The following is a 22147-nucleotide window of genomic DNA, read 5'->3' as shown; positions in this document are numbered from 1 at the left end:
TTCACTACTTTGTGTGTTCAAATATACTGATGGGTGGTTTGCTGCTTCCTGAATGGATTTTCAGATGTCAAGTGTTAAACTTTCACAGATGAGGGATGCATTTCACATTTGCCTTTTTAAAAAATGTTATTTACTACATCATATAAATCTTATATCGTACCATAAAGAGTACTTGGGGATCTTCTTTATGGTGAATAAAGTAGGTGGAAGTTTTCAATAATATTAACCATAGAACCCCATTTTCCCCAGTCCCTTCTGCTAAAAAGATGTGTGAGCCCCATATAAAAAGCCCTTCATTGTTTTCTGAATCCTTGACCCCTTCTTAGAACATAAATGCATAAAACAAAATATGTAGGATTACAAAGAAAACCAATTATACTGAAATAATTAACAAAATAACTTTAAAAAAACACTCAAATTCTCAGATCCCATTTTGACCTCACGTAGAACATGTGTTCACTTCAGTCTGCAGTTAGATTTAGTTCATTTTGTTGTATAATGTTGTTATGGGAGTTAAAAATCTTCCCATCCATTGATAGGTCTCAGGTGGGGCTATTGAGGAGGCTTGATTAGGGAGGCTTATTTTGTAGGAAGGTCTACATCTTTTCTGATTGCTAATGAGGCAGTGGGTCCACCTCTACAAAGAGTATATATACTCTGAGGTGAGATTTTGCTTTGGGCCTTAGTTTTTGGAAGAAGGTTGTGTGCCAGATGAGATTCTGGGCAGCTTTGTTAAGAAGCCCCCTGACTTTGAAAACCCAGATGTTGGGTGGTATATGTAATTAAAGTAAGATTGTTTACCTCTCTTAAAGTGGCTTTCCTTTTAGAAAAATAGACCTAAGAACCTGTGCGGCACACCCTCCTGGGTGCCAGGGTGCTTGCTGATAGAAATGTCTTCATGTGATACATGCAGTTTGATTGGCAGATTGTGATCTCAATAATGGACAGTAAGATTTTGTCTGAGGTAAATGTTTTATGAAATAAGCTACGAAAACTACCAAAAGAAGTTATTTCGAAAGTAAGAATGTTTTATTTTAGAGAATTCATGAGGTGGCAAGAATGATTCTTTTTTAAAAAAAGATTTCTAAGGTCATTCAGTCAGTAGACATTTATCCAGTACCTACTGTGTGCCAGACACTCCACTGAGTGCTAGGGATACAAAGAGAAAGGCAAAAGAAAATTCTTCCCTCCAGGAACCAACCCTCTCATGGGGGAGACAAAACATAAAAAGAAGCTGAAAAGTGGGGAGGGGGAAGCACAGTATGGGGGAAGGGAGGCAGGCATTGGGTGGGAGATGATGGTGATGAGATGGCTGGCCTGTGTGGCTTCCTTACATGGATGACTGGGGAGGAGCTCTCCAAAGACTCCTGCCCTTCCCAGGAAGAGAGGGAAGGGCACCAGGACCAGGGGATACCGAGGAGGCGTAAGTTTCAGAGTTGTCATCTTGCTGGAAGTAGAGGAGTACAGCCAGGTGAGAAATAAGGCCTGGGTCCTGAGGAGCAGAAGTGTGACAATGAGGGCACCAACTAAATGTGTTTCAGAGAACTATTACCTAGTGCTACAGAATAACAGACTGACATAGCAGGCCCCTTTAGATGGGTCATCCTCCAAGATGTACACTGACAAAGGGGTCAGCAATGACACCTACACCCTTCTCTGGCCAGATCTAGCTGTCTTGACTATCTCGACAAATCCTTTCAAGAAGACCAGTTCTTCAGAGCAGAAATCGTTTGTGTTTTAGGTAGTATCTTCTCTATAGGAGAAAATGACATTTTTTTCCTCTGGCCTTCCCTTTTGATGTGTAAGCAATTAAAAAGCCTCAAAGAGATAATTTTTTTTGTAGAGTTCAGGTTGGTCCTCATCCAAAAATCCCCATGACACCTATCCAGGCTGCTTTCATTGTTAGAGTTGTTCCCAGGTGTTAAAAGTTAAGCTTTCCAGGTGAGGATTAGCATCTGCACATTCTGGAACATCAATTGACATGTTTTTGGTGATTGATTTTATAATGTTTTGTAATAATCCTTTTCTGTCTGTTGTATACATCTTGTCTCCCATAACAACAAGACCTGACATAAATAAGGAAGGCATAATCAGACAAAGACTTGACCTAAATAAACTTTACTCGTATCCTCTGAAACTTTGAATGTCTCTGGTTCTGCATCTCCAGGTGCCTGTTTGACATCTTCACCAATAGGTCTTGTAGTCATTTCAACCTTAATATGTCCAAAGCAAAACTCATTCTTTTTCTCCCTAAGCTCACATAACTTCCTAGCTTCCCTAATTCTGTCGTCCTGATGAGGTTTGTCATGTAGGAATCATCTTCAGTCCTTCCTTCTCACTCCTTAGATCCAATTATTTGAAAAATATCTTCAGCATCTTCACCTGTCACACAGCCCCCATACATACAGCACATGCTCTTCACCTTTATCCTACACTGGGAGAGCCTCCTTATTGGTCTCCCTGTATCCATTCTTTCCTCTGTAGAAATCATCCTCTGCGTAGCTGTCAAGCTGTTATTCCTAAATTGGAGAATCTGATCATGTCTCTCTGGAAGCTTAGGGTGGCTCTTCATTGACTTTAAAGTAAAATACAAACTCCTTTGTTTTTTGGAGTAAAATACAAACCCTTCACTACATTCCATCTCTCTGATTGGAAGGTAGAAAACTGTGTCTCCACAATTTCCATTGAAGAAGGGAGCTCTGATCAGACAACTTATTTCTCACCTGTGGCATTACTCTGAAAATTCTGACTACTCTACCTTACCCTTCTGTTAAATATCTTCCCTGTCCCCTCACACTTTCAGTTATAAAATGGAGGGGAAATAATTATGCTTTCCTCACAAGGTAATTTGGACAGCTAGGTGGTGCAGTAGTTAGAGTACTAGACCTGGATTCAGGAAGACTCATCTCCCAGGGTTCGAATCCAGCTTCAAACCCTTCCTAGATGTGTAACCCTGGGCAAATCACTTTAACCCTGTTTGCCTCAATATCCTCATTTGTAAAATGAGCTGGAGAAGGAAATGACAAACCACTATGATATCTTTGCCAAGAAAACTCCAAATGGGATCATGAAGAGTCAGACACATCTGAATAACAAGGAAAAACAACAGAAGGTTATGGTGAGAATGAAATGAGATAATATTTGTAAAGCATTTTGTAGACCTTACAATGCTCTGTATTTGTTAGCTGTGACTATTGTGATTCCAATCCCTTCAGAGTGTTGTTACTGTTACTTGACTCCACCAAGGGCCCCTTGTCCTTGTTGGGTCACCACCTTAATTACTTCAAGGGGAGAGTCTTTCCTGGGCTGATCAGAGAGAGGGAAACAGGACAAACTCTTTCAAATTAGTTCAAAGATTGTAGACTACAACTACTTAAAATGCTGTCTTGAAACTCAAAATCTTGTCGATGTGAATGTTGAAAACTAAAAATAAATTAGTAAGAATCTTTTTAAAATTATAAAACTTATAACTTAAAAAAAAGAAAATAGTGTAGTCATTTTTTTAATGATTCCAAATTGAGATAGAGATTAGTTGAACTGCTTTATTCTACCAATAGTGGAACTCTAAAGTACGTAGCTATTCTAATTGAATTAACTATTTTCATTTTATTTTCATCTTTGCCTATTTGCATGGACTTTGATGAAATCTCAAAGTTTTTTCAACTTACATTTCTCTAAGTATTAGGAACACATAACTTGTTTTCATTTGTTGATTTATTTGTAAATCTTCTGAAAATGGTGTGTTCATAGTTTTTAACTATTTCTATATTGGGCAGTAACTTGGTGTTATATAATGATTTCAATTACCTTGGTATACTGGATGGCAGATTTTTTTTGGTTTTAGTTGCAAATATTTCTCCATCTGTTTTCCATCTTCTACTTTATTGACTTTATGCATGCAACATCTTTTAAAAATTTTATAAAATTAAAATTATCCTTTTTTTAGTTAATAAAATTGCATTGATTAAATTTTTTAAAATGCTGTCAATATTTCTAAGGGGCAGAGGAACCTTTGTTTGCCTCTAACATGGATATACAAAAAATATAACTCAGTTGAGTGATATCTCATGGGATGAAACATGAGAACTGAAACGACTATAAGTTTTGTGAATTGTTTCTAACAGGCTTTTACTCTATGTGATTGTATCTTCTGTATATCTAAATATAGATTAAAATGAGCTGTTCTGAGGTTCTATTCTAGTTGCTAGGTAATATAATGGTATTATTATAGTATCAGGAGACAAGAATATAATAAATGGAAGGGAATAAAATACGTTAAATTTAAAAAATAAAAATATTTGGAGTCAGACAAGAATTTGTGGTATTTCTACTGTAATTCCACCCAGAGATCCAACTACTGTTTTGCTTTGGGAATTCAGATATGTGAAATGTGGACCAGTAGCTAAAGTTTTGTAGAGCCTTGTTAATTGTTGTCTTTCTCAGCAATAAGCAATTCTAAAATGAGTTACTTAAATTTTCCCTCCCTCTACCTCCCATCTTCTTTTCTTTTCCTTTCTTTTCTCCCAGAAATTTTCTGTTCATTCTTTATCTCCAATGTATGTTAATCTGCCTGGTTTAGTGTAGGTGTTCTTTAGACTATGTATGTTCACACAACACATAATTCTTATCCTGGGGTGGGGAGAGGAGGAGAAAGAGACAGTGAGTGTGTACTTGTGTATTTCTTCATCTTAGACTTTCATTTTTCTTAAAAGGAGGAACTAACTCATAGCAAGCCATTTAATAGATCAACTTAATATAATGAATTGCAGAATCTTTGTTGGTAATGCAGAGTTTTTATATTTAAATGTAGTAGTTATCATAAGCTTCTCTTTGGCTAAAAGGGGGCAACTCCTAATTTCTTCTACATATAAGGCTTTCATTTCTCATATTCCTTATGGGACTTGTCTATACCAGTATTTATATAAGGTTTTTATAGCAGTATTAAAGCCAAGTTATCATTTGATTCTGACAAGAAAGTTTAGGGTGTTTAAAAATAAAAAGGGCAGCTCTTCATTTTTAAAGAATCTGAATTACTTTTCTCAACCAGTAAGAGCCCTTACATTTTTGACAGATATCTCATAGGTGTAGCTGCTTCTCTCATAGAATCATCTTCCTTTACCTCACTGAATAGATATTTATGTTGTTTTCTAATATTCTTTTGTATTGCGTATCTCAATGCCCTGTTGTTTCTTATAACAAAGTCCCTGAGGTTTTTTTTCCTGTTCCATCCCTGTTTGTGAAATGTTTTTCCTGGTTAAGTAATATTTTGTAATATTCTTTTAAGGATAAGCTATTAAACTTTTCTATAAGAATTAAGTTCATTAAGGATAATGACAGTGTTTGACAATACAGTGGCAGTGTGCTTTTTCATGTTGTTATAGGTGTAGTTTTCTAGCAGGCATTCTGTTACCTAGAAGACTAACAGGCTCACTGATTTTTAATTTTCAAGTAATTTTCATGGTGTGGTGGGTAGATTCTTGGAGTCAGGAAAAAATGGATTCAAATCCTGCCTTTATTTACTAGCTGATAATTGTTTTTGAGTGTGGTCCTTAATTCTCTGGGATTAGGTGAGTGGATAGCAGCATTACATAATGAACTTTAAACCTATCTATAATATTCATTTTGGAATACAACTCCGGGGCAATTTTAACAGTTACATTAAAAAATTGGATAGAATTCATAGGCTTATAGATCTCAAAAGAACATGAAGTAACCATTTAATGTCTGTCCTGAACCTGCCTCAGTATAGGACTGTAGCAACATTTTCCCAGAAAGTTAGTGAACCCTTTTCTTTAAAACTTGATAGAAAAGACATCCCACCATTTCCCTTGATGACTATTGCAGTGGTTCTTGTTTGTAAAGCTTCCCCACATCTAATCTCAGTCCCTTGTATTGAAATGAAAACCTCTTCCATTTTTCCTTACTCTTAATGGAAACAGAGAAAGGACATTTATCTCTTTCTGTTCCTTTTGTGCTTTCTTTCCACTATATGCTCTTTTGTCTAAGCTCCATAACTCTGCCTTTTCCCTCCTGAAATGGAAACTTACTCCTCCCAAACTTTTAACCATTTTTTCTTTCCAGTTTCTCTATAACATGCTTCCGTTACAGGGTCTAAAATTATATGCATTATTCTATTAATCAGATCTGAGAATAAAGGAGACTACCACATTCATTCCTGAGATCATATTCCTTTTTACATATCTCAGTGTCCTATTGTTTCTTTGTGGTTCACCAAGTCCCTGAGGTTTTTTCTGTTCCTGCTCTGTGAACTCTGTGAAATGTTTTTCCTGCTTAAGTTGCATAACTTTCATTTTGATTAGATTTGTCTTTTCAACTAAATCCAGGGCACCTTTAAGATAGGGACACTCTTAGACTTCTATATATTATAATATTTCATCTCAGATGACAATTCTAAGGCAATTCTAACAGTTACATTAAAAAGTGGGATAGAATTCATAGACTTTATAGAGCTAGAGAGGACACGAAATAATCACCTACTGCCTCTCGTGACTCTGCTGCTTTATAGGACTGCAACAAAAAGTTTCCCAGAAAGATAGCCTATCTTTTTCTTTAAAAGTTGATAAAAAAAAAAGGAGAATATTTACCCTTTGTTCAAAAGTTGGTAGAAAGGATATCCTACCCCCTCCCTTGATCACTCATTCCAGTGTTCTAGTTTGGAAAGTTGTCCTAAGCATGTAGTAAATACTCAATAACTATTTGTGGGTTGGTAGATTGATTCTCCCCACTCCCATGCCCCAGTGAATTTATAGCTGCCTACTTCTGTGATAGAAGTCATTTTGTAATGTGGTTCTTTTGCATACCTGACATCCTACCCTGTTGAGAATCATCAGCAAATTTTAATTGGCTGAGGGTTAGACATGCCAGTAATGTTTAACTAGTTCAAACCTCCTGAAGTTCATGACTGTCATCTACTGTAAACATGGTTCCTGTTGAGCCTGCTAAATATCAGCACAGCCCTGTGGACTGCTATTAAACCTAAGGGAACAGTCTTACCTCTCCCTAGTTTCTATCCCTTTCATCGTGCACTCTGGAATTCCCATTCCACCATTAACAAACTGTCTTCATATTAAATCTTGTCATCTCACACTTCTTTAATATTCTTGCCCTCAGAGAAACCTGGTTTCTTCAGGAAGATACTTTCTTACTGTTCTCGTCCCCTCCCTAGACACACCGGATCATGTCAGCCATTCTGTCAACCCACATCTATTCAGTATTTACTCTCTGCCTAAGCCCTGGGGATACAAAGAAAGGCACGAAGAGAAACAAACCATGCATACTCTTGGCACCTCCCTCTCATTTCCATACTCTTCCTCTGCCACCATCATCTTTAGCCTTCTCTGATTCTCAAATTCCTTGTATTTTAAAAGAAAGGTAAAGGTCACATTTGGAATGCATTTTATAGATTACAAAGCATTTTCCTCATGACTCACATTGGAGATCACAGTACAGATATCGTTTCAATTTTCTAGATGAGGAAATAATGCCTTAGAGAAGGGTGGGATTGGGAGGGTGACCTGCCCAAGCTGGTACACCCAGTAAATGGCAGAGACAGGACTTTGAGTCCAGGTCTCCCGACTCCAGAGCCAGTGATCTTTCTCGTCTTGCCTCTCAGTGATGGTCCCACAGCACTGCGAGATCGTGAGACATTAAAGAAAGATTCAGTTATATGTTCAGTTCCCCTTTTTAGGGGAAATAGACTGATGCTCAACAAAAAAAGTTTTCTGGCTGACCATAGTTTAGTCAGACATTTCACTTAACATCCTATTCCCAGAGGATTTTAGCTAATTGAACCCGAATTACATGTAGCTGTAAGGTCTGTCTACAGCTCACGCACCACTTCAGACTTCCATTTTCAGCAGTGAAATCTACACATTCTCTTTTAGCATTAAATGACACATCTAAAAGCACCAACATTTCAGCCTTAGTATGTGTCAAGTCAGTCCATATTTTAATAATCATTAAACATGCATGAGGACAGAAAAGGAGACTGGATATCAGCAGGATACCTAAGAGACTGTTATGGTTTAGGTGACCCATCCCCTGGCCCCCATCAGTACAGTCCAAGGAAGACCTACAGTCTGTTACCTCACATTCAGTAGATTATTTTCTAAAACACATCAGCTTTGGTGGCGAGTGGGCACAGTAAATAAATGTAGTGCCAGACTTGGAATCAAGAAGACTTGAGTTCAAATCCTCTTTCAGACATATACTAGCTGTGTGACTCTGGGCAAGTCACTTAACCTCTGTCTATCTTAATTTCCCCATCTGTAAAATAGGAAAAATAAAGCAACTCCCTGGGGGTTGTGGTAAGATATATGTGACGTGATGTGTGGTAAAGTGCTGTATGAACTTTGATGTGCTATGTGCATGTTAACTATTATTATTATGAATTCCAAGTCTCCTGGCAGGCCACTTCTGCCCAGTGACTTAGATTTGGATCCATCCTACTATTTATTGTCTTTGACTTGGGCCAGCGGTGGAACATCCATGTCAGTCTGGTGTTATTGCCTCTTATCTTGGAAAGGATCCTGGTAATCCTTTAGACTCGGACCATAGAAACAGAGCCCTGATACAAAATACCTGGAGAATATACTCAGTGTCTATTTTAAATTCTTTCTCAGTTGGGCACAAACTAAAAGACGATGGGCAAGAAATCCTAGACTAACTGAAAAATGAACTAGATGCCTTACTATATACATTTCTAGCCATTGTTGTTTAGATATTATATATTGGCAGTGTTTGCATGATAAATGTTACTATAAATCAGGGGTTCTAAACTTTTTTCCCCATGAACTGTTTTTGCATAAAAATGAAGCCTGTGGACCCCTTCTTAAAATAATATTTTTAAATGTATAAAGTAAAAGCCATAGGATTACATAGGAAATCATTTATATCCAAAATAATTTAAAAAAAAATAAATTCCCAAACTCTGTATTTAAAATTCCTAGAAATATCTGAAAAAGTTATTCACAAAATATTGAAGCTGAAATGTAAATATTATAGGGTCAGAGATTTAGAACTGGAAGGACTAGTGGCTCTTGTCTCTAATCCCCTCATTGTACAGGTAAGAAAACTGATGGGGTAAGAGGACTTGTCCAGTAGTCAAGTGGCTGAGGAGGGATGTTTTCTTACTCCAGATGCCCTTTCTCCTACATCATAGTGTCTTTCAGATCATCTAGCTTAAATCCTTCATTTTACAGGTGAGAAAAGGTCCAGACAATTTAAATGAATTAGTAACATAGTAATGTTGCATGGTTTGGGACCTTTCTCAAGTTAGTTCTCTAGCCCCATTGTGGAAGGAAGTGAGACTCTCATAGGCCATTCCGGAAGTTAACAAAAGAAGATTTACTTAGCTATAGCACTAAAAGGATACATAACAAGGATATAACATTTAGCCCAGTAATTTTCCCTCCTCCTCCCATCTCCCAGTGAGAGGTGTGGTTAAATCACAGAGAGGAGGACACCTGCCAGGTCTGAAGGGCTTAACTTCACATAGGCTTTTTTATGCCCTTAGGGAACCAGGATGCCATATCAACATGGCTTGAAGCCATCAGGAAGCTACTGTTAATTGTAGCAAGGCAAGGCTAGAACCTTCACCCTGTTACAGTCAAAATAAGGTAAAGTTCTGAACATGATCAGTTTATTAGTAAAATGCCAATTTACCAATAAATAGGGTCTCAGCTTCCTCAGCAAAGCTAAGACCCTGCATGGGGGTTATGGCTCTCTTCTATAATTTTGGAGAATACAGAACAAAGAACAGGATTTCATAGGTGGGAAACAAGTTACAATTGGTTAAAAGAGCTTGACATCGTGAATGGCAAAATCAGTATGATTGGTTACAGGGCTGAGGTGTTGGGAACAATATGATTGGTTGGAAATTGAGAATGAGGGGCTAACAACAACCCCCTTCTTTCCTCCTGTGACTAAGCCATGTTCATTATTTGAGTTCACTTTCGGGGTTAAAGGTAGTAGACCATACTTTTTTTGGAAAATAAACAGACATACTTGAAGGATAGCTTAGTGGGTAAAGTACTAGGCCAGACTCTCTGGTGTCCTTCTGCATCCCTCAAGAATAATAGATTTCCTTCAGGCAGGAATAGAATGTGGTTAACAGGAGAACTGGTTTCTAAACTTAACTCATTACAGGATAGCTGAATTTCTGAACAAAGTTCAGAGACAAAGAACCGTGACTTAATTACAGGACAAATTAATACTATAAATAGAATCAGTTAAAAGATGATACAGAATCAGTCTGATCATTTCAACCTGCTGGGCCAATCAAATCTTGGGAACAGCTTCCCTTCCTATTTGGGAAAAAGCTACCCTGCACTGCGTGACTCCCTGGTGGATATTTAGCTGATAGTGAGTTATTGGTAAAGACTAGTAGCTGATTCTCCTGAATTCCAGTTCAGTGTTGTTGCTTAATAATGTTGCCTCTATATTTAAAAAAAAAATTAAATCTTAAAATGTTGTTAGTTTATAATATTTTAAAGTGAGTCTCAGAAAAGGCTATCATTAATAACAATGCTTTATAAAATAATGTGTCAGCATTTTAAAAATAATTTAAGTAAAAGCACACTAAAGATGATGAAAGCAGAATAGACTATAAATTAGATCACCTACAGGATTTGAGAAGTGGGTTGAGGTCCCCACTCATAGAATCGCAGGATATTGGGGGTAGAGGAGACCATCTGGTCCAGCCCACAACCAGGTTAAGAAACCCCTCTATACAAGATGCCAGTAATAAATTTTATATTCTTATTCCAGCTATATTCTTGTTTTGAGAATCACCCTCTTTGAGACTGTGATAAGAGACCCATGTAATTCTTATCAATCTAACAGAATATTCATCTTTTTGGGAGGGTTTTGGGAGATGTTCTCAATCCAGTTGTATTGAATTGTCTTAGATGATATGCTCCAGTTTTATATTTGCTTTAGAAATATGTGATTGTGTCAGATTAACATGAAGTAAGAGCCCACTAAAAACTAATTAGAAAAATTGATATCCCAAACTGTTTTCAAACTTTAAGGAAAATATTTGTTTTAGTAAAGGGAGACATTTCTCTTCAAGCTGAAAATTTATAAGCCAAATTTCAGTCATGATTTATTTTCATATTTGTGTTTTAAAATACAAAAATATGAGAAACATAAATGGATAAATCCAAACCCACATGCTTCCATGAACACAAAGAGAAGAATATTGTAACTGGGGCAGGATAGTAACTGTGTGCTTGACTCTGAAATTTAATGGGTGCTGACAGCCCTTACCCTTCTGTAGCAGTATAGAAACAAACCTAGAACCTATTTAGCAAGAATAATTAATTAAAATAGGATGCCACCATCTGTAGTACATGCTTCCTCCCATAGCAGTTGTCTCTTTTTCCCAGCCCCAACTTGACTGTTCCCCAGTGGTGTCCTCCTTCCATCCTAGGGTCTCTTGTCTCTTCTTTGTTCCACCCCCACACCTCCCCCATAAAAAGAAAAAACAACTAAACTTGTCTTCTTAACAAGTGGAATTGAGTATACTTCATGCTGTTTGCTTAGGGTGCCAGAATTACTAATTATGGCTCTGGGTATAAAATATGAGGTGTCCCTGAAGTCCTAGTGAAGCTGTTAAAGCTTACATCTTCATTACGACTTTTGGCATACCTTGTATAACCAGCCAATGTGTAGATCATTAATTTCCCCCTTCACATGGAAACATGGATGGGATGAACTCCAAATACACCTCTTGATCTTAACATCAAAAATTTTATACCTAGAGTGTGTTAATACTACTAAAGATGTATAGCAACCCAGATGTGGTACTAGGTATACCCATTGCTTCACTCATTTTAATTAGTTCCTCTCCTTGCTTTTCCCTTATCTACCCTTTGGAGAAAAGACTGACATCAAAGGAGCTCCGTCGGCAAATGACTCATTTCTCTTTATTTGCCTTTCCCAGTCATTTTGTTTAAAATTATGTCTGATATCAGAATTAGGAAGGGAGGCAACAGCCTGAGTTTGAAAAGTTCCTTTTTGAGTGTTCTTCATAGCGTGAGTTGTATAGTCTGTTTCCCTCTTGTAAATTATTAGAGGGGGAATTTAATAGAGAAAACACCACTTAAAAATTTTAACAGCTGCTATAAACTGTCATTTGGTGCTCTCAGCTGACATTCAGCTGCTGAAATCGAGGACTGAGCTTTCACTTTCAGCTACTGGAGGTCTTTCAACTCCTGTTCCCATGGAAATGAGGACTAGATGGAAATAAGGTAAGGGTGTTGTAACAGACATTTTCCTTTCCTTTTTTTCCTTTGCCTCCCAACTGTTTCCATGGAAATGGGAACATAGAGTCCAACCCATGCTGGAGAGCAGCAATCCCATTGGTGATGGTAATAACAGGCCCTAATTCCATTTAGATTTCTACCAAGCATTGGTAGCTGTATTTATGTACCAGAGTCTCGAAGGACATTTGCTGTCATGATTTTCACTTTGTTTTCTAAATATCGTGTCTTGAGGGAAACATTACAGTGCCCATTTTATTTTTTCATAATATTTTCTTGCTATCTCTTTGAAACCACATTGCCTTCCTACTAATCTTCCTTCTAGAAACTTCCCTTACAACAAAGAGGAGGCAGTATTCTAAATGATATAGTGACTGCCTCTGGCAGCTTGGGAAACCTTCTCTACCCGTAGATTAGCACCTACCTCTGTGAGGTGCTAAGGTGAGGCATATGTGTTTCATCATCAGTCCTCTGGTAAAAGATGAGTCACAGTACCTTTCACATAGTAGGCACTTGCTAAATACTTAGTGAATGAATTTGATTCATTTTGATACATTTAATCCAAATTCTTAATATTGCTATTTCAGGCATAAGAAACTAGGGAAACTGGAATGGCAATATGGTGTAAGGGACCTTGGGCAAGTCACTTAACTTCAGTGGACTTCAGATTCCTTATCTGTACAGTGGGGGTTGGAGTGGACATAATGACCTGTTATACCCTCTTCTGGCTCTAAATCTCTGAGCCCATAATCCTATGACTTTCTTTGCTTGTCTCCTCACTAGGCTGTGAATTCCTCAAGGGCGGAAACGTGTCTTTTTGCCTCTTTTTGTATCCGCAGTGCTTAACACAATGCCTGGTAGATAGCAGATACTTTAAAAAAACGTTTATGGACTAACTAATAGCAAACCTAGGAAAAGCAAACCTGGATTTTCTGACTCTTACATTAACTACATCTTCCACTTTTATCACTTTCTGTAAGACACCATGTTTAGCTTGTGCCAAAAAAAGGCAAACCTGTTCTCTTTGTGATCCTTGTCATTTGTGTTCTTCTGAGATCTTGGCGGTCAGTGATTCAGTTTATGCAGCTTCACAGGGAGAATATCACTGTTTTAAAAAATAGGTTTATGTGTCATTGAGCAGCTGAGGATCATTGAAAGTACCATCCATACATTTTCCCAAATGTGATACAGCCTTTTTTTCTCCTTTTTAGCCTTGGGCATAATTACTCAGTGTTTATCTGTAGCACACAGCCAAGATGTGTATACATTTAATGGACTATCTCTGTGGGCTGCTGTGGAGGAAAAACAAATCATCCCAAGTTACTAATTTTACTGATCTTTTCAAATGACTGTCGATTTCATTGAAGAGATATTATATTAGAGGATATACCTTTTTCTTGCTGCTGTTGCCTTAGTACATGCCCTTAATTAGTGCCTCAGTAGATTACTATAATAAAGGCAACTTGGTGACTCAGTAGATAGAGCGGGACCTGGTCAGGAAGATCTGAGTTCAAATCCAGCATCAGACACTTACCAATTATATGAACCTGGGCAACTTATGTAACCTTGCCCAGCCTCAATTTCCTCTTCTATAAAAAGGGTAAAATAATAGCAGCGCCTCTCTCCCAGGGTTGTTGTGAGGATAAAATGAGAAAGCATTTGTAGAGAGCTTTGCAAACTTTAAAGAGCTAAATAAATGCCAACTACTGTTAATAGCTTCTTTTTTTGCCAGCTCTTATTTTATTTTTATTATTGTGATCTTCTTTCAGTCGCACTTCTTTTCTTACCTTAGCATTTTCCCACTTAATAGTATTTTATTTTTTCCAATTACATGCAAAGAGAGTTTCCAACATTCACTTTTACAAGATTTTAAGTTCCAATTTGTTTTTTCTCACTCCCTCCTCTCTCCCTTCCCCAAGACAGCATAGAATTTGATATGGGCTATACATGTGTAATTATATTAAACATATTTCCACATTAGTCATCTTGTGAAGGAAGAATCAGAACAAAAGGGGAAAACCATGAGAAAGAAAAAAAATCATAAAAAGAGAGAAAGAGAAAATAGGTAGCTTTGATCTGCATTCAGACGCCGTAGTTCTTTCTCTGGATGTGTATAGCATTTTCCATCATGAGTTTTGGAGTTGTCTTAGACCATTGCATTGCTGAGAAGAGCTAAGTCTATCAAAGTTGATCATCGCACAATGTTGCTGTTACTGGGTACAATGTTCTCCTGGTTCTGTTCACTTCACTTTGCATCAGTTAATGTAAGTCTTTCCTGGTTTTTTTGAAATCCACTTGCTCATCATTTTTTAAAATTTGTTTTTATTTTATTTTTTTTATTCTTAATGTTCTACAATCACTACCATAAAACAGATTTTTTCCTCCTTATGACCCCCCTCCCCCCCCAAGATGGCATACAATTCTATATAGGATCTACACATACGTTCCCATTGAACACATTTTCACTGTAGTCATACTGTGTAGACGAACTAAAATAAATGGGAGAAATCATATAACAAACCAAAACATAATACACACACACACAGACACAGACACACACACGCACACACACAAATGATCTGCTACATTCTGCGATTGAATTCCATAGTTCTTTCTTTGAATGTGGAAGGCATTTTGTCCCAGAAGACCATTGGGAATTTTTTTTTTTTTTTAATGTCCTTGCATTGCTTTGAAGATCCAAGTCTACCAGAAAAAACTCTCACACACTGTGGTCGTTGCTGTGTACAAAGTTCTCCTGGTTCTGCTCCTTTCACTCAGCATCAGATCATTTAAGTCTTTCCAGGCCTCTCTGGAGTCTTCTTGTTCATCATGTCTTATGGTACAATAGTAGTCCATTACATTCATATACCACAACTTGTTCAGCCATTCCCCAGTTGATGGGCATCCCCTTGACTTCCAGTTTTTGGCAACTACAAAGAGTGCTGCTATAAATATTTTTGTATATGTAGGACCCTTTCCCATTTTTATGATCTCTTGGGGATACAGTCCTAGTAGCCATATTGCTGGGTCAAAGGGTATGCACATTTTTGTAGCCCTTTGGGCATAGTTCTAAACCACTCTCCAGAATGGCTGGATCAGCTCACAGCTCCACCAACAATGAATTAGTGTTCCAACTCTCCCACATCGTCTCCAACATTTATCATTTTCCTGTTTTGTCATGTTAGCCAATCTGATAAATGTGATTTGGCATCTCACAGTTGTTTTATTTTGCATTTCTCTAATCAGTAGTAATTTAGAGTTTTTTCATATAACTGTACTTAGCTTGAATTTCTTTCTCTGAAAACTGCCTGTTCATATCCTTTGACCATGTATCAATTGGAGAATGACTTCTATTCTTATAAATTTGACTCAGTTCTCTATATATTTTAGAAATGAGGCATTTGTCAGAGACAGTGGCTGTGCAAAAATTGTTTCCCGGCTTTCTGTTTCCCTTCTAATCTTGGATGCATTGACTTTGTGCAAAAGCTTTTTAATTTAATGTAATCAAAGTTATCCATTTTGCATTTCATAATGTTCTCCATCTCTTGCTTGGTCATAAATTCTTCCCTTTCCATAGATCTGACAGGTAAATTATTCCTTGCTCTCCTAATTTGCTTGTGGGATTACCCTTTATGTCTAAATCACATACCCATTTTGACTTATCTTGGTGTATGGCATAAGATGTTGGTTTATGCCTAGTTTCTGCCATACTATTTTCCAGTTTTCCCAGCACTGTCAAATAGTTCTTATCCCAGAAGCTGTAGTCTTTGGGTTTATAAAACTGTAGATTAGTATAGTCATTGACCACTGTGTCTTGGGTATCTAACCTATTCCACTGATCCATCACTTTCATTTTTTTTAGCCAGTACCAGATAGTTTTGATGATTTCTGCTTTATAATACAGTTTTAGATCTGGTACAGTTAGGCCACCTTCCCTTGCATTTCTTTTCATTAATTCCTTCATGTTCTTGACTTTTTGTTCTTATAGATAAATTTTGTTGCTGTTTTGCCTAGTTATATAATTTATTTTTGGTTATTTGATTGGTATGACACTATTAATAGTTTCTTAATAGGTATTCCTATGTTCATTCTTCTCCCTCTCCTTGACAATACTGCCAGGCTTATCTTCCTGATGGAGAGATCTAATCATGTCACTTCTGTGTTCCCTTGAATGTCTTTATTGCCCGTATTAATGGGCATTATTGCCCATTAAGTAAAGGTCACTCTCCTTTGTTAGACATTCAAGACTCTCTGCAATCGGGCACTATCCTGTCTTGCCACTAATCTCATACTTAGGCACACAAACTCAAACACTTATTTGAGTAAATACATATACTGATTGTACCAGCCAAATTATACTATTCATTATCCCTTTTGTGTGCCTGATAACTTCTATATAGAGGCTTTTTGTTCATAACACTTCCTTGTATCTGGATGTTCTCTTCCTTTCCTCCCCATTCCCCATTGAATTTCTACCCCTCTTTTAAAGCCTAGCACCAATGTAATTTCTTCCCCAAAACCTTCTGTGAACCATAATTCCCCTTGATTAGTCATAATCTTCCCCATGAAACCTCAAATAGTATTTTGATTATACCTGATGTTCTAAAGTTACAAAGTACTTTCTATTTTTTTTATTTTTGTTCAATTGTTTCTAGTAGCATCTGACTTTCTGTGACCCCTTTAGGGCTTTTCTTGGCAAAGATACTGGAAAGGTTGGCCATTTCCTTCCCCAGCTCATTTTACAGATGAGCAAACTGAGGCAAATAGAATAGTGACTTGACAAGTCATACATAAACTATACTAATCAACACCCAAATGATTCCCCCCAAAAATACTTTATATTTTCAAATACTTATTTACTTTTAAAAGAAAGGAAGATAAAATTTTCTTTTCCTACAATAATTCTGTCAAATCTACACCAAAAGCATCTTTTGGGGGGTAATTACATCTATTCATTAGTCAGGTTTTGCTCTGATATGCTGTCCCTAGAGAAATGCACATTCTGAAAGCTCCAGAAGGCATTACCACCAGGATGTACTTTATTCCCAACTGTGAAATATTTAAAATACATCAGGTACTTTCTCTTTTAATACTCTCAATTGAGCTGAAAAATATTTCCATTTAAGTTTGAGCTCAGTGACATACAAAATTATAACAATAAGACTGGAAGGGACCAGGAAAGATTATTTGAATTATCACTTTGCCTCAAAATTGTAATGAAATAGAATGTTATGAAAGTCTGTCTATATCCTGTTTCAAGGACTCCAGAAAAAGGTTAACACAGCTTTCCTTAGTAACCCTTTCTATAGTTGGCCCCAATAACAGAGAAAAAGAAGTCAGGAAGTTTGGTGGGATAGATGGTGAGTTCATTTGGAATTAAGAGTACAGATCCTTGGTGAATGAAGCAAAATAGGAGTTAGTTCAAAAATGGTTTATTATAGACAAGCTACTTTTGAATTATCACTTTTCTCTGAATAATAATAGTAATAGCTATTAATTATATAGTGTTTTTAGCTTTGCAGAGTGCTGCCACAACAACCCTGGGAGGTATATACTTTTATTATCCCAGTTATTGTTTTTCAGTTATTTCTTGTGTTTGACTCTCCCATTTTGGGGTTTTCTTGACAAAGATCCTGGAATGGTTTGTCATTTCCTTCTCCAACTCATTTTACAGATGAGGAACTGAGGCAAATAGGAATAAGTGACTTGCCACACAGCTAGTAAATGAACTCAGGAAGGTGAGTCTTCTGGACTCCACGCCCTGTCACCCATCCACTATGTCACCTAGTTGTTATTGTATCACCAGTTTTACAGGAAATGAGACTGGAAAAGTTTAAGTGACTTGCCTAAGGTCATATAGCTAGTCAGGCTAAATTACTGAGGCTAACTTTGAATTCAGGTTTTCCTGGCTTCAAGTCCAGGCCACCAGTCGACCTATGCTTGAAGAGAATTATCCTTGACTCTAACCTCTTTCTTATACCCCCCACCAGGTGGTTTTGTTATCTTGTCAGTTCTACCTCCACAGTATCTCTTCTTGTACCCTCTTCTTCCCTTTACCACTTACATAAAGGAAAATCATATTATTTAATATCTGAATGATTGCATTAGCCTCATAATTGTTCTTTCTTTCCCCAATTTACCTTCCCCCTATTTACACATTACCATTATTTTATCTTACAAAAGCATAGTTCTGATCATGTCACTCCTTTGCTTAAAACCTTCAGTGACTCCCCATTACCTACTAAAGTAGGTCCCAAATTATCCTGCTTATTTTTTTCACAGACCTCTGCTTTAGTTTTAGTTGTCTTTCCAGCCCGCAGTTGTCTTATACATTAGCCAAACTATATTAATTCCTGTTTATCAAATATGCCTTGTCTTTTCCAGCCCTTCATTTGTTCTAATATCTATCAAAGTGCCTGGTACATAGTAGGTGCTTAATAAGTGCTGAGTGATGGATTGAAGCTATTGCCTTTGCCTGCCATGCCTTCCCTACACATCTTGGCCTATTTAAATCCTAACCCAGCATTCAAGGCCAACTTCAGATGCCATCTCTTCAGCAAATCATTCCCACGTTGCTGTCAGCAGACATCTCTCTTGTGATACTTAGCCGATTTTGCCTTATAATTATCAACTGCTTGAGATATTTTAAAATCTCTTTTAGACTAAGTTTTTTTTCAAGGTTACAAGTTCTTTTCAGTGTCTTATTTATAGTTCCTTGTACCTAGTAAGTGCAATGTTATTGAGTAAATAACCCAGAAAGGCAACAATTGATGGAGGTTGTTGAGGAAAAAAAAACATGAGGAAAATTCAGTTCACTCTAAGGAAGAGCTTTACGATAATGAGAATTATCCCAAAAGGGGGTGGAGAATGGATTACCTTCCTATTAAGAGGTCACTAGAGGTCTTTGAGCAAAGGCTGAATCACTGCATGTCAAGGATATGAGAGATATCAAGGATATATTAGATGGAATCTCTAGTTCTTAAACAGAGCTTAAACCTTAAATAGGGTTATTTATGGAGAGTGTCCCTTTAATGGCTAAACCATTTTCACTTGAGTCAGTGATAATTGCTAAGACATGTAAAAAGCTGAATTTTATTACTGGTTCAAAAAGAAATCAAAGGCTAGAATTTAATGTTGTTCTGTGATACCAGGATCAGAAGTTCATATTTAAATGTATTTCTTAATGTTTTCTCTGCCACCTTTGCTGTAGGTATAGAAAATGGAAGAATTTTTGTATGAAAATCTTTTACTTATAAAACCACTCCTGTGCCGGCTAGTCCATGAAGTATTTCCTTTTTTCTCTTTTATCCTAAGTAGACTTCCAAGTAAATACAGTGAGCTAGTTTAGGAGGACCAGAGGAAGACCAAAATGAATAAAGATAATTGAAAGAATATAAGGGTGGGAAAAAGAAAAAGATGAAAATGCTGAAAATGGATAACTTAGGCATACTGAGAATTTGTGAACTGAAGGCATAGAGACAGTAGAAATCTCTCACTTAACTTTCTGTCCTAATCTTTTTGTTTTCTTTTGTATAACAATAACACTTTCTTCCCATAAACAGTAAAATGTCTCCTTAGTGATGATTTATCTGGTGTTAAGTTTTCTAAGTCCATGCCTTTGATGTTGAAAACTTGCATCATCCTTTAGTTTCAGCTATCTTCTCTCTTAGCCAAGTCACTTTCATCCAGTGTCCCTTGTCACTCTTAAAAGTAGAATCTACATCATTGAAATAAAGCAAAACATTCCTTCTTTCTGTTTCCCCCAAGTTTTTTTTGTTTCCCCCTCTCAGACAGACAACTATTGTTCAATTCACCTTCCCCAGAGATGATGTTTTCCAGATTACACCACACCCAGTTTTACATATTAGTCTTCTGAATTACACTTCTTATAGCATAAATGTATCTGTTGTATTCTGTAGCTTTTTGACAGAGAGAATAGTTATTTATCTCATTTTCTATCAAATCCATTGTGACCAGAATGTTAAGGTACTTGCTCAGTCTTCTTAGCAGTCTTCTTGTGGTAGACAGGGCATGACAGGCAATCTTATCTGCTTGGATGATTATAAAGAATGAAAAAGTATTGGATTACAATTTTTTTTTACCTGCAACTCTATTAAAAGTTGAGTCTTAAATAAGCTTAATTAACTTTCTAAAGAGAGAAAAGTATCATGTTCCTATGACTCAATTTTAAGAATACATCTAGTTAATGTGTTACTTGGATTCCAACCAATGGTCTTCTAACGTGTAACCGGATATAGTAGTGAACAGTATATCATTCTAGATCTTAATTTTTTTAGCACTTTTTAATCATTGCTGTTATTCTTTAGCTCAAACAAATGTAGTCTTTAATTGATGAACTCCTAGCCAAAAAATTTCATTTTATTTTAGACATGCTATGCCATTTTTTCAGAAGAGCATTGAAACACTCAGCGATTTAAAGAATTATTATGATGTTGTGGCTTTACAACCTTTATAAGAGAATAAGCATTGTGTGTTCCTGTGCCTGAACACATTTAAAATTAATGAATACAGTAGGTAAGAATGGGTACTGCATTTGTTGTTCAGTTGTTTTTCATTTATGTCTGACTCTTGATAACCCCATTTGAGGTTTTCTTGGCACAGATTCAGGAGTAGCTTGCCATTTCCCTCTCCAGCTCATTTTACAGATAAGGAAACTGAGGCAGATAGGGTTAAGTGACTTGCCCAGGATTTGAACTCAGGAAGATGAGTTTCCTGTCAGGACAGGAGGGGGTGGGGGAGAGGATATCACTTGTAAATCCAGAGAGAAAGATGCAAAAAGACTGGTACCAAGAAACATGGGCTTTTGATGGGAGAATCCTTTGATCCATCTAACAATTGGGGTTTGGTTCAAGTGCTTCAACCCTGATTTTTATTTTAACAGCAAGAAATTTTAACTTTCCCTTGGCCCAAATCAATCCAAGTACTGAGATGATTTTTCCAATATTAGGAATAATTTGCATGTGTTATGGTTTTTCCAATGCATTTCTCATCTTAATATCCTCATTACAATATCACACCAAGTCCAGTGAGTGCATAATAAATACTTACTGCCTGGCCAATATCAGTGGAATAAATATACTCTCTGTGTGTGACCCAGACCCTTTTAAGATCGCATCTGCCCTTCTAAAACCATGTAAGTATCACTTTCTCAGTTGCTCTGCAGTTCATTCTTCTCACGCTCCACGCTTAGTTGAGTGATCCAGTTAATGAATCAGTGATTTATTAATAATCAAATCAAGCTAAAAATGCCTTTCCTTTCTCTAGCATTTGAAGATTTACAAAATAGTTTCCCCAGGAATCCGTGAAGTCTGTCATACAAGTATTATTATCCTCTCCCCCCATTTTTGCAGATCAAAAATCTCTGGGGCTGATAGAGGTGTACTAACACCCACAGGGTCTCTGTAGCCAAATAACAGAGCTGCGATTTGAATCCAAGGCCTCTTGACTCCACATCTAACACTTTATTGTGTTACCTCTCAAATTACACTCCCATGCCCTGAGAAGGTTAATTCACTTACCATTCTATCTTATTTCTCCTTCTCAGTACAATGTCTCCATTTCACAAATGGGGGAAACAAGCAGAGAGAGATCATGTGACTTACTAAGATCTCACAGTCCATCAATGATTAAATGGGCAGAGTTTAACTTTCCTGAGCCACTGGCTAAAACCACTAGACCCTTTTTGTTATTTATTTATTTTTTTCTTCTTGGAATATTTCAGTAGGATAGATGCCTTCTGAGTATCTGTCACATTTTGTTTGTCCTTAAGGTGCATGGATTGGGGGAAAAGGATTTATTTGGCCGCTTTCCTTTTGGCATGTTACATTAATGTGTGATTATCA

The 22147-nt window shown here is 37.0% G+C and overlaps 1 protein-coding gene and 1 long non-coding RNA gene across 14 annotated transcripts in view; one reads left to right on the top strand and one right to left on the bottom strand.

The window, feature by feature from the left end:
• The window catches only part of RABGAP1L (RAB GTPase activating protein 1 like), a 686444-nt gene that overhangs the window by 615588 nt on the left and 48709 nt on the right, over positions 1-22147 (top strand). The window lies entirely within an intron of this gene.
• LOC140522448 (uncharacterized) lies at positions 852-21895 on the bottom strand. Its single transcript, XR_011973349.1, has 3 exons — positions 21824-21895; positions 13300-13389; positions 852-1492 (listed from the first exon to the last, which is right to left on the bottom strand). It is a non-coding gene; the product is annotated as an uncharacterized lncRNA (long non-coding RNA).

Source organism: Notamacropus eugenii, chromosome 2, assembly GCF_028372415.1.
Source record: "Notamacropus eugenii isolate mMacEug1 chromosome 2, mMacEug1.pri_v2, whole genome shotgun sequence".
Classification (NCBI taxonomy): Eukaryota; Metazoa; Chordata; class Mammalia; order Diprotodontia; family Macropodidae; genus Notamacropus; species Notamacropus eugenii.
Note: the sequence above shows the minus strand (reverse complement) of the source record. Positions and strands in the feature narration are given on the sequence as shown.